Source organism: Erinaceus europaeus, chromosome 1 (assembly GCF_950295315.1).
Source record: "Erinaceus europaeus chromosome 1, mEriEur2.1, whole genome shotgun sequence".
NCBI classification, from domain to species: Eukaryota; Metazoa; Chordata; class Mammalia; order Eulipotyphla; family Erinaceidae; genus Erinaceus; species Erinaceus europaeus.
In genome coordinates, this window is record NC_080162.1 from 50182068 (window position 1) to 50194746 (window position 12679).

General features: G+C 40.3%; 1 protein-coding gene across 9 annotated transcripts in view; it reads right to left on the reverse strand.

The window, feature by feature from the left end:
- NCOA3 (nuclear receptor coactivator 3) overlaps positions 1-12679 on the reverse strand; it is a 107263-nt gene that overhangs the window by 80276 nt on the left and 14308 nt on the right. Inside the window, exon 2 of one of the 9 annotated variants that reach the window (XM_060185792.1) lies at positions 4000-4077. The exons of the other annotated variants lie outside the window; for them this stretch is intronic. The gene's annotated coding sequence lies outside the window, so the exon portion shown is untranslated. The remainder of the gene's footprint in view (positions 1-3999; positions 4078-12679) is intronic. 9 annotated transcript variants of the gene reach the window in all.

Sequence of the window (12679 nt, forward strand, 5' to 3'; positions counted from 1 at the left end):
GAGGAAAGGACAAGTGCTCCAGATACATGAAAAGTCAAGAGGAAGAATTAACACCATACCAAGGGAGGAGTGCATTACAGGGGAGGGTTAGAGGACTGTGTTATGTCAGCACCTTCTTTTAGTACAAATTTAAAATCTAGCAGTCCTAAAACTTTACATAATAAAATGCCTTCATTTCCAAAATGGAAGTGAACTTTATGCATTAGGATAAACCAAGATACATAGGTCATCTTCATCACAGAAATAAGAGGGGCCAGGTGGTAGTGTACCCAGTAGAGTGCACACATTACCAAGTGGGAAGACCCAGGTTTAAGCCCCGGCCCCCACCTATATATATGAGAAAAAATCTTCACAAGCGGTGGGGCAGTGCTGCAGGTGTCATTCTCTAGCCTTCTCAATTGTCTCTATCAAAAAGGGAGAAAAATAAAAAGCTGGCCATTGGGAGCAGTGGATTCATCATGTAGGCACCGAGACCCAAAATAGCAAAAGAAAAACATAAAAATAAAAAGAAAGAATGAAGGTATAAGAAGTCAGTAATTCACACAATACAGATATCTCAATTTCATTCCTTCAGACCACTGACAGGCACTTGTTGTAAGAGATGATGAGCACAGGAGATTTTATCCAAGTGAATAAAATACTAGAGTCTCTATAACAAGGTCCTGAGTTCAATCCCTGGCATCAACTGTGTCTGAGTGAAATCCCTGGTTCTCCCTTTCTCTCCTTACCTCAAATAAACAAATCTAAGAACTAAAGTGGTTATGAGGGTGGAGGCCATAACTTAGGTCGTAGGTTTGGTATATTATACCCCTATCATTTTATACTCTTATAAAACACTATTAAAGCACTAATTAATTTTTTAATTTCTTTATTGGGGGATTAATGGTTTACAATCGACAGTGAAATATAATAGTTTGTACATGCATAACATTTCCACAAAACAATACAGCCCCCACTAGGTTCTCCTCTGTCATCATGTTCCAGGACCTGAACCCCCCCTCCCATCTTTTACTTTGGTGTAATACACCAAAACTTTTTTTAACATGTCAGAGAGAATTCTTTCTTTCCTTCTTTCTTTCTTTCTTTCTTTCTTCCCTTTTGTTGCCCTTGTTGTTTTATTGTTGTCATCGTTGTTGGATAGGACAGAGAGAAATGGAAAGAGGAGGGGAAGACAGAGGGGGGAGAGAAAGATAGACACCTGCAGGCCTGCAGGTAAGGAGCCGGGGGGGGGGGGGGGGGGGTTGAACAGGGATTCTTACATCAGTCCTTGCGCTTTGCACCACCTGCGCTTAACCCGCTTCACTACCACCCAACTCCCTTTTTATTTTTTTAAGATGAAGTGGGCAGGAGATGTAAAAAAGAGAAAATAAGGAGAGTCATAATATCTGAGATTCTGTTTACCAGAGCACTGTTCAGCTCTAGTTTATGGTGGAGCTGGGAACTGAAACTCAGACATAAAAGTCTTTTGCATGACCATTACGCTATTTCTTCAGCCCTGATAGAAAATATGTGTAGTCAGCTCTGCTCTGCCAGCTACAAACAGCAACCCAGACTTCCATCATTAGCCAAACAGTGTAACAGTGATTGCTTTTAAATCTGAAACAGGCCAACAAAAGCGTAATAATCATTTTTAATATAAAGTCAACTGACCTTTTGAAAGATTAACAGAAACCTGAAATAGAGGTTAAAACGTTTCCTGAAACACACCAAATGAATACAGAGCTTATGCGAATCTCTTCTAAGCTGTCTTTCAATTTTCTGAGCATTCTTCAACACAGTATAAAGACTACCAAAATTTATTTACACAACATTTAACTGAAGGAATGCTTTACACGGCTATACTCTCAGACTTGATAAATTTCAGGTTTCTTTTAAAATAAAAATTCACTTAAAGCAGTTAGGAATTTGAAATCAGAAAATACCTAAATACTTGTACAAGTTCTATGCTGTGGTTACACAATTAGGGAAAGATGAAAGGAATACACTGACACAAAACCTTAGATGTGTGAAATTATGCACTGCTCACTAGAAGCTGGCCAGATGCCATTTTATCATTGATAGAGTAGTTTCAAATTCCACTCAGAGTGCAACTTCAGTTGCACTGAATCCAGGAGTATAAGCATGCCTGCATGTTATTAAGGGAAATAGTGGAAAATTTCACAGGCTGACATCCAGAATGTCTGCGGTTCTTTTCATATTTCTTTCTTCCTGCAAAGTAGTTATTAGGCCAACAGCTGAAGTTTTTTTAAGCTGAAAATTTCCACTGTTTTTTTTAACTAACTTTCCTAAATAAAATTTGAAAATAATTCCAAACTTCCAGAATGACAGAATAATTCAGACAGAAAATAATTACAATATACATCTTCAAATTGGGCATATTATGGTAAAATATTTCACTCTTTTCAAATAAAAAAGGGGTGCACCTGGTTGAGTACACTTGTTACAAAGTGCAAGGACCCAGGTTCGAGCCCTCGGGCCCCACCTGCAGAGGGAAAGCTTTTCGAGCAGTGAAGCAGGGCTGCAGGTGTTTCTCTCTCCCTCTCTACCTCCCCCTTCCCACTTGATTTCTGGCTGTCTCTATCCAATAAATAAATAAAGTTAATTTTAAAAAAATTCCCAGGAAGATACTTTAACTTAGAAAGATGTGAGTTCTCTCTCACTACTGTCACTGGTCATCAAGAACAAAATAATGTATCCCTCTGTGGGCCCCTATCGGATCTGGCCCTCAATGTGGATCAACAATGGTAGGGACTGTTCCATTCTTCAAAGGGAGGTTAGACAGCATACTCTGCCTATCACCAGAGGATGATGGGTCCTGAAATTGGCACAGTCTGGAATGTTCCAAGCCGTGACCACAGAATGTGAGCTCAGACCTACAGGGATGCAGAGGTTACATAGGCTCCTGTGCTGACTATGGGTCCTAGATCAAATCAATGGGGTTTACAGTTAACAATATTTATATATTTTTCCCATATCTGGGAGCTACTCTCTTCCCTGATTCAGCTTTCTGGTCCTTTTTCCAACCATGACACCATCCTCCCAGACAATAGCTTAGGTCACCTGCATATTAGATGTCAGGCGCAGAAAAAAACTAGTTGGGCCATGGGCCCCTTCGAATATACCTAAAATAAACCTAATGGCTTTTTCCAAAACGAGACCCCAAATCTTCATCCACAATATTCCAGCCTTTAGGTTCATGATTAATCAACAATTTGCTCTGCTTTCTATCTTAACTCCTTTCCAGCCACCAGGTTCCAGATGCTACCATGATGCCAACCAGACTTCCCAGGGCAGACAACCCCACCAATGTGTCCTGCAGCCCCGCTTCCCCAGAGCTCTGTCCCACTAGGGAAAGAGAGAGAGATGCTGGGAGTATGACTGACCTATCAACACCCATGTTCAGTGGTGAAGCAATTATAGAAACCAGACCTTCTACCTTCTGCATCCCATAATGACCCTGGGTCCATGCTCCCAGAGGGTTAAAGAATAGGAAAGCTGGGAGTCGGGTAGTAGCACAGCAAGTTAAGTGCACTGTGGCACCAAGCGCAAGGACGGGTGTAAGGATCCCGGTTCAAGCCCCTGGCTCCCCATCTGCAGGGGAGTCCTTCGCAGGCAGTGAAGCAGGTCTGCAGGTGTCTATCTTTGTCTCCACCTCTGTTTTCCCTTCTCTCTCCATTTCTCTCTGTCCTGTCTAACAATGACGACATCAATAACAACAACAATAATAACTACAGCAATGATTAAAAAAAACAAGGGCAACAAATGGGAAAGTAAATTTTTAAAAAATTTAAAAAAAAAAGAATAAGAAAGCTATCAGGGGAGGGGATGGGATATGGAGTTCTGGTGGTGGGGATTGTATGGAATTGTACCCCTCTTATCCTATAGTCTTGTCAGTGTTTCCATTTTATAAACAAAAATTTAAAAAAAAAAAAAAAAAAAGAAAAGAAAGATGTGAGGTTACAATAATTTTATATAAATACTAAATATAATGAACAGCACCTTGTGAAGCTGATATTTCCTCACTAAGTTGTAGCAGAGGCATTCAAAAGCTAACACAACCCAACAGGCATAGAATGTCTATAAAAAAGAACATACAAAAAGCTTGATTAGAAAGAATACCTTCTATACTATTCAACATAAGCCATAAAAACTGGATTTTTCAGTAAAGATTAAATAGAAAACAATCTCACAGGTAATAATCAAGTTTTTTAAAATCACATTTAGCACTTTTTCATTGGTATTATATCAGACCGTATATTTGACATTTTAATCTTAATGTGTAATAATGAGGAAATAGATAAGAATTTATTGATTCATTTTTATTAAAGAGAAAAATCAAGTTTAGATCAGTTGAAATATGCCTACTAACAGTAAAATACTATAGAAAATAGCTCACTGTGTTTAAAAATTTGTGTGTTTCAGAATAACAATTTTAGTTTTCCCTCCTATTTATACAAATGAAAGAATGAGTATTATATGTCTGCATAATAAGTATTCAAGCTTTAACTTTCCAACACTCACTACTCCCAAAATACACATATGACCAAGAGCTTGAGCATTATAATACAAAGAGCTATATCACTGTTCACCAGTAAAGATCTATACCAAATTATCTCCAACTTGTCTGGAGACTTCTTGGAACATTAAAAATGGACCTACCCTATGACCTGGCAATTCCTCTCTTGGGGATATATTCAAAGAAAGCAAATTCACCCATCAAAAGAGATCTAAGTATACTTATGCTCACAGCAGCATAATTTGAAACAGTCCAAACTTGGAAGCAACCCAGATGCCTAACAACAGTTAAGTGGCTAAGAAAATTATGATACACATACACACACACACACACACACACACACACACACACACACACACACACACACACACATATATAACTCAGCTGTTAAAAATAATAAAGTCATCTCCTTTGCTTCATCTTGGATGGAGTCTGAAGAAATCATGTTAAGTAAAATAAGCTAAAATGAGAAGTATGAATACCAGATTATCTCATTCATAGCTGGAATTTAAGAAACAAGGAAAGAAAGGGAAAACACAAAGTAAAACTTGGACTGAGTTTGGTATATTGCACTAAAGCATGGGATTAGGCAGAAGATGGAGAAGGGAAAGGGCTTTGGGCCTGATGAATGATGGTGCAAAAGGACTTTCATTTTTGTGGGTGAGTGTTTTGCAGGCAGTTAACACAAGAAGATGAGAAATTGTACCCATATGTCAACAACAGCTGTATTGTAATCATCCATTAATCCCCCCAATAAAGTGTTTTTTTAAAAATAAATAATTAAAGGTAGCGCAAAGCGCAAGGACCCAGCATAAGGATCCCGGTTCGAAAACCCGGCTTCCCACCTGCAGGGAGTCACTTCACAAGTGGAGAAGCAGGTCTGCAGGCATCTTTCTCTCCCGCTCTGTCTTTCCCTCCACTCTCCATTTCTCTCTGTCCAATCCAACATCGGTGACAATAATAACTACAACAATAAAACAACAAGGGTAACAAAAGGGAATAAATAAATTTTTTTTTCTCTTTTTTTTTCTTTTTTTTTTTTTCCTCCAGGGTTATTGCTGAGCTCGGTGCCTGCACCATGAATCCACCGCTCCTGGAGGCCATTTTTCCCCACGTTGCAGTTATTATTGCCATTGTTGACGTTGCTTTGTTGTTGGATAGGACAGAGAGAAATGAAGAGGAGGGGAAGACAGAGAGAGAGGGGGAGAGAAAGATAGACACCTGCAGACCTGCTTCACCGCCCGTGAAGCGACTCCCCTGCAGGTGGGGAGCCGGGGGCTCGAACCAGGATCCTTACGCCGGTCCCTGCGCTTTGCGCCACGTGCGCTTAACCCACTGCGCCACCGCCCGACCCCCATAAATAAATATTTTTAAAAATTGGGGTCAGGCTGTAGCGCAATGGGTTAAGCGCACATGGTGTGAAACTGGAGGGCCGGTGTAAGAATTTCCGGTTCGCGCCCCCAGCTCCCCACTTGCAGGGGAATCACTTCACAAGCGTAAAGCAGGTCTGCAGGTGTCTTTCTCTCCCCATCTGTCTTCCCTTCCTTTCTCCATTTCACTCTGTCCTATCTGGTAACAACAATAATAATAATAACCACAACTACGATAAAAACAAGGGCAACAAAAAGAAAATAAATTAATTAAATATTTAAAAATTTAAAAATAAATAAAGATCTATACCAAGGGGCAACAGATAGCTCACCAGAGAGTAAACACAAGAACCCACGTTCAAGCCCCAAACTACCACGAGAGCACCTGTGTAGGGGGAACTTTACTAGTAATGAAGCAGTGCTGCCTCTCTCTTTCTCCCCCTCTTTATTTTTTTTTCCTCCAGGATTATTGCTGTACTCAGTGCCTGCACCATGAATCCACCACTCCTAGAGGCCATTTTTCCCCCTTTTGTTGCCCTTGTTGTTGTAGCCTCATTGTGGTTATTATTATTACCACTGTTGATGTTGTTCGTTGTTGGATAGGACAGAGAGAAATGGAGAGAGGAGGGGAAGACAGAGAGGGAGAGAGAAAGACAGACACCTGCAGACCTGCTTCACCGCCTGTGAAGCGACTCCCCTGCAGGTGGGGAGCCGGGGGCTCAAACCGGGATCCTTACCCAGTCCTTGCGCTTTGCGCCACATGGCTTACCCCGCTGCGCCACCACCCGACCCCCTCCCTCTCTTTCTTCCTCTTTCTCTCCCTCTCTAGTTCATTCTTCTCTCTCATCCTCTTTCAAAGAGAGACAGATAAACACACCACTGAAACTGTGTAGAACTATGCTGGTACAAAGCCCTAGAGAAAACCCTGGCAGCAAAAAACAACAGCAAACCGACACCAGGAGCTGTGAAGCAGTGTAGGCACTGAACTCCAGGATAACTATGGAAGAAAAAGAGAAAGAAGATAATGAAGGGAAAGAGGGACAGAGAAAGAAAGTAAAAGGAAAAAAGAGGAAGGGGAAAAGGAGAAAAAGGAACATTTAAAAAAAAAAATCAATACTGAGCCTAGGAAAAAATAAATACTGGGCCCAAGAAATCGCACACCAGTTGTGCAACACTTTCATGCCTGAGGTCTCAGAGGCCCCAAGTTTAAACTCTGGCACCAAAGTGTACCAGCACCAGAGTATTGCTCAGCAGCAATGCTCGGGCCTTTCTCTTTCTCTGATTTTCATGAAAACCAATAAATATTTTTAAAGCAAGTTTCATAAAAATAAGTAAAGAAATAAATGTTGTAATAAGGAGTCAGGAGATAGTACAAGTTTTTCATACCAGGTCCCAAGTTCAATCCCCAGTAAGAGGATAAGCCAAAGCTAACCAGCACTCTGAAAGAATGAAAAAGTAAAAGATTAAACAATGTAACTTACAGTATTTTAAACTATAAAACTTAGCGATAAATTTAACCAAAAAAACCTGAGATCTAGGCACCAATAATTACAAAGCACTGCTGAAAGAAGTGTTTGTAATTTTGTAAAGACCTACATAAATGAAGGGGACTCCAGTGCGTAGTTCTTTTTTTAAGAAGACACATTTTTATTTTTCAGTTTTAAAGCAGTTTATTGAATATATATAGAAAGTGAAAGCGGAAATTTAGAGTAAGAGGAAGCCTAAGTACATCCCCACAAAAGGACCTGGGGTAAGGAGGTCAGGAGATAAAGGATCTGACAGAAGACACCATATTTTTAAAAAATTATTTCTCTCTGAATCACCAATACATTTAATATAATCACAATCAAAATCACCAATATAGAGTTTACAGACATCAAGTAGATCCTAACAATTTTATAGGAATGCAGGAATTTGGAATAGCTAAAACAATTTGAAAAAGCAAAGTGGAGTCCAAAGGTAACCCTATCAAAGTAAGGACTGCAAAAGCTGAATAAGGGCAAGAGACTGGCATACTTTAATGATGACTCTTTAGTCACTATCAGGCCACCCCATCAGCTGGGGATAGTCGGGGAGTCCTGAGATTCCCAAACAGACATGATGGGCCTAGACCTCGAACAGATCTCTCTCTCCATTGTTGCCAGTCATCTCCATCAGGAACAACGCAATAGACCCCTTTGTGGGCCCCCATAGGACCTTGCCCTCAATGTGGATCAACAATGGTAGAGAATGTTCCTCCACCAAAGGGAGGCTGGACAACATACTCTTTCTTCCACCTGAGGAAGATGGGTCCTGATATTGGGGCAGCTTGGAATGTTTCTACTCATGACCACAGAATGCAAGCTCAGATCTACAGGGAAGGTCACATAGACTCCTAAGCAGAATATGGGCCCCAAATCAAATCGATGGGAGTTTACAGTCAACAATATTCATACACCGTTCCCGTATTTGGGAGCTAGCTACTCTCTTCCCTGATCCAGCTTTCTGGTCCTGTTTCCAGCCATGACATCATCTATACAGACAATAACTTGGGTCCACCTGCATATCAGATGTCTGACTCAGAAAAAAGAAAAAACTAGTATAGTCATGGACCCTTTGGAATACAACTAAAATAGGCCAACTATCTACATAAGAGTCCCCCAAATCTTCATCTGCACTATTCCAGCCTTTAGGTTCATGATCAGTCAACAATTTGTTTGGCTTTATGTTAGCTCTTCTTTCAGCCACCAGGCTCCAGATGCTAGCATGATGCCACCGGACTTCCCTGGACAGACGATCCCACCAATGTGTCCTGGAGCCCCGCTTCCCTAGAGTCCCACCCTACTAGGGAAAGAGAGAGGCAGACTGGGAGTATGGATCGACCAGTCAACTCCCATGTTCAGTGGGGAAGCAATTACAGAAGCCAGGCCTTCCAACTTCTGCACCCCATTATGACCCTGGGTCCATACTTCCAGAGGGATAAAGAATAGGAAAGCTATCAGGGGAGGGGATAGGATACGGAGTTCTGGTGGTAGGAATTGTGTGGAATTGTACCCCTCTTATCCTATAGTTTTTGTCAGTGTTTCCTTTTTATATATAAAAATTAAAAAAAAAAAAAAAGCAAAGTGGAGGATGTATGCTATCTTATTTCAAAAAGGTGCAGAGAGGGCTGGAGAGAGCACAGTAGTTATACAAGACTTTCATGTGGGAGGTTCCAAGGTCCCAGGTTCAATCCTCCACCACCACATAAAACAGAGCTGAGCAGTACTCTGGTATAAAAAAATATAAAATCAAGGAGCTAGGTGGTAGTGCACATGGTTGAGCATACATGTTACCATGCACAAAGACCCAGATTCAAACCCCCAGCCCCTACCTGTAATGGAAGAAGCTTCAAGAGCAGTGAAACAATGCTACAAGTGTCTTTCTCTCTCCCTCTATCTCCCCTTTCCCTCTCAATTTCTCTGTCTTATCAATTAGAAAGAAAAAAGGAAGGAAGGAAGGGAGGGAGGGAGGAAAGAAAGAAGGAAAGAAAGAAAGAAGTAAAGAAAGAAAGAAAGAAAGAGAGAGAGAAAGAAAAGAAAAGAAAAAAGAAAAGAAAAGAAAAGAAAAAAGAAAAGAAAAGAAAAGAAAAGAAAAGAAAAGAAAAGAAAAGAAAAGAAAAGAAAAGAAAAGAAAAGAAAAGAAAAGAAAGGTAGAAAGGAAGGAAGGAAGGAAGAGGGAGAGAGAAATGGGGGGGTGAGTGGCCACCAGGAGCAGTAGATTCATTATGAGAGCAACAAGCCCTATTGATAACCCTGGTGGGAAAAGAAAACTGGTGTAAAGATGACAGAATAAATGGGTGAATTAGACATACTTTTTTTAAAAAATTCTATTTTATTATTATTTTTTAATATTTTTAATTATTTATTTCCCTTTTTGTTGCCCTTGTTTTTAACATTGTTGTGGTTATTGTTATTGTTATTGTTGCCGAACAGAAAAGAGAGAAATGAAGAGAGGAAGGGAAGACAGAGAGGGGAAGAGAAAGACACCTGCAGACCTGCTTCACCTCCTGTGAAGTGATCCCCCTGCAGGTAGGGAGCTGAGGGCTTGAACCGGGATTCTTGCGCTTTGCACCATGTGCACTTAACCCACTGCACTACCGCCCAACCTCCTCTATTTTATTATTTATTAATGAGAGAGAGGAAACACCTGAGCATCACTATGGCACATGTGATGCAGGGAATTAAATTTAGAACCTCATGTTTGAAAATCTCCAACACTAACCACTAACCTCCTAGGTCACCAGGCAGATATTAATGAAGAGAGTCCAAAGATAAGCTTGGACAAATTTAGTTAATTCATTTTCAACAGTGGTGTAAATTCACTTCATTGGGGGGAATAAGTAACCTTTAAAAAAAATAATGTTGGAAAAATTCAATAGTTCTGGACCAGAAGGTGGCACAATGGATAAAGCATTGCACTCTCAAACATGAGGTCCCCAGTTCAATTCCTATTATTGTTATGTGCCATAGTGACACTCTGTTCTCTTTTTTTCCTTCTCTCATGAATGAAAAAATAAATGTTTTAAAACAAATAAACTAGAAGGGGTCGGACAGTAGTGCAGCGGGTTAAGTGTACATGGTGCAAAGTGCAAAGACTGGGGCAAGGATTCCAGTTTGAGCCCCCAGCTCTCCACCTGCAGGAGGGTCGCTTCACGGGCGGTGAAGCAGATCTGCAGGTGTCTATCTTTCTCTTCCCCTGTCTCCCCTCCTCTCTCGATTTCTCTCTCTCCTATCCAACAACAGCAACAATGACAACAATAATAATGACAACAAGGACAACAAAATGGGGAAAATGGCCTCCAGGAGCAGTGGATTCATAGTGTAGGCACCAAGACCCAGCAATAACCCTGGAGGGAAAGAAAGAAAGAAAGAAAGAAAGAAAGAAAGAAAGAAAGAAAGAAAGAAAGAAAGAAAGAAAGAGGCAGAGATGGGTTTAGATCCATAATGGTTCATCAATCTCTCAGCACTTTTTTTTTAATGAAGTACGCAGGTAACTCAGGGCCTCATACATGCAGAGCATCACTGAGCAGCCTCCCCAGCACTACGGGCTATTTGACCGATTTTAACAGAGAGAAATCTACAGTTTATAGCATGCTGAAAACACCTGATCTCAGAAGCAAAACAAAATCAGGCCTGGTTAATACTTGGATATAAAAGAGATATAGACATCACAGCACTATTCCAACCATGAAACACCCCAGATGCCATCTCTGCATTCCCATGTGGTGCCAGGCCCTGAAACCATGGTAATATGGTATTCCGGGTGAGCTATCTCCCAGAAGAGCTTTCTTTCGACCCCACCAATTTCTTATTTTTTATCATAATAACATTTCATTATCAACACCTGTCCCAGTAGTAAAGTGTAAATTTCAACATGAAATAAATTTTAGAGTTACTTTTTCTAATTAGAATAAGCTTTTGTCTAAGACTCACTTAGGAGAAAAGGAGTCTTTAGCAAAAACTCAGACTATTAAATGAGATGGTGCACATCTCACACAATTTCTAGGCACACACAGTTTAAAGTACCTTTTATAATTTATCTAAGAATGTGAGTTGGGGGACAAGAAAGAACTTCATTGGGATAAGAAGGTGTAAGGCAGAGCAAGTGAACCTTAATAGCAAATGAAGTATAAAATGTGTTGATGGTGAAAAGAAAATATATTTTGATGGTGGCCTGGGAGGTGGAACCTTGGGTAGAGCCTGACTTTGCAAGCCTGAGGTCCTAAGTGCATCCCCAGCGCCATATATGCCAAAGCAATGCTCTAATTCTTTTCCTCTCATCAATATTTTTAAAACAAATATTAAAATAAGTAAAATGTATACATACAGCTAAAAAGATGGTTGAAATGTGAATTAGAGTCAAATTAGGAAAAACTTTGGGAATTCCAAATGAAGTGTTGCATGTCAAACTCTTAAGACAATGAGCAACAGACTTCGTGCCTTTGAATAGTCAACCATCATGAAAGAGCACATTCATTTTAAGATTTAATTATTTATTTACATGAGGGAGGGAGGGCAGGGAAGAGAGGAGGGAGAGGCAGAGGACGAAAGAGAGACCCAAAGCACCACTCTGGCACATGCAATGCCAGCGTTTGAACTCTGGACTTCATGACTTCAAGCTCAAATACCTAATCACTGAACTACCTCCCAGACCACAAAAGGATAAGCTTTAAAAAGATAAATAAGAAAGGAAAATGAGTGTGAGGGAGGTAGCATAATGGTCATATAAAGAAACTCTCGCATATGAGGCTCCAAAGTCTCAGGTTCAGTCTCCTGCACCACAAGCCACAGCTGAGCACTGCCCTGGTAAAAATAAATATCAATAAATAAAAAGAATAAAAAAAGGAGAAATGGGCATTCTTCATCATCAACAGATGAGCACATAACATTAATATATAATCTCTTCAGAAGCAGCTGAATCTTTAGAATGTTTATTTCCTTTGATTCAGAAAAGCGGCAGGGTGGAAGTGTACCACATGTTACAATGTGCAAGGACTAGGGTTCAAGCTCGGTCCCCACCTGTAGGGGGAAAGCTTTGCAAGTGATGAAGCAGTGCTGCAGGTATCTTTCTGTCTCTCTCCCTCTCCCTCTCCATCTCTCCCAACCTTCTCAATTTCTGGCTCTCTATCCAATAAATAAAAATTACAGTATAAAAAAATAAATGTCACCTGCAATATTTTTTAATTAAGATATACTAGGGCCAGCCAACATGTAGATCTATATATAATTTACTTGTAACATCATTCAATAAAGAAAAAAAAAAACTGTAACCA